The sequence below is a fragment of the Triticum dicoccoides genome, chromosome 6B, assembly GCF_002162155.2.
Source record: "Triticum dicoccoides isolate Atlit2015 ecotype Zavitan chromosome 6B, WEW_v2.0, whole genome shotgun sequence".
NCBI lineage: Eukaryota > Viridiplantae > Streptophyta > Magnoliopsida > Poales > Poaceae > Triticum > Triticum dicoccoides.
In genome coordinates, this window is record NC_041391.1 from 84126987 (window position 1) to 84127602 (window position 616).

Genomic DNA, 616 nt, shown 5'->3' on the forward strand with positions numbered 1-616 from the left:
ACTTAGCGGCGGCTTTGCCGTAAGCTATGAAAGCCACAGCGGAGAGCGAAGCTAAACCCAATTTAGCGTTTTCTTAAATCGTGAAACTTGAAAAATAACCATGAACTTAGGCATCATATATGATATATATATATATATGAGATATAATTAACATAGACATGTTCCTGAAGAAAATGCTAGACTTGCGGCGGGTTCCAAGGCACGGAAAGAGCCTATGGATCAAGAGCATCTCCAATCGAAGATGCAAATTAGGAGATGTAAAACAGGAGATGCAAATTTACATCTCCAAATAAATACATTTTGCATCTTCAAAAATGTGCTCCAACAGACGATGCAAAACGGAGATGTAAAACAGCTATTCCAATATACGATGCAAATGGACATGTAAAAACTATATTTCAACTAGTACTTCATTTGAGGGGGCGGCGTGGTTGGTCGGCGGCAATGGGGCTAACGGTGTGAGGGCGGAAAGTTTAGGTGACGGCTGGGTCGGGCGAGGTAAGCGGCGGCGTGCAGAGGTCTACGGCGAAGCGGCGGCAACGGGGTGGACGACACGGGGGCAATGAGGTCGGAGCAGCGGCATCGCGTAGAGGGGTGTGGGCGGGGCAACTTGAGT

At 47.1% G+C, this 616-nt stretch overlaps 1 pseudogene; it reads right to left on the reverse strand.

Annotated features, from left to right (window-relative positions):
- The window catches only part of LOC119326194, a 4955-nt pseudogene that overhangs the window by 1904 nt on the left and 2435 nt on the right, over positions 1–616 (reverse strand).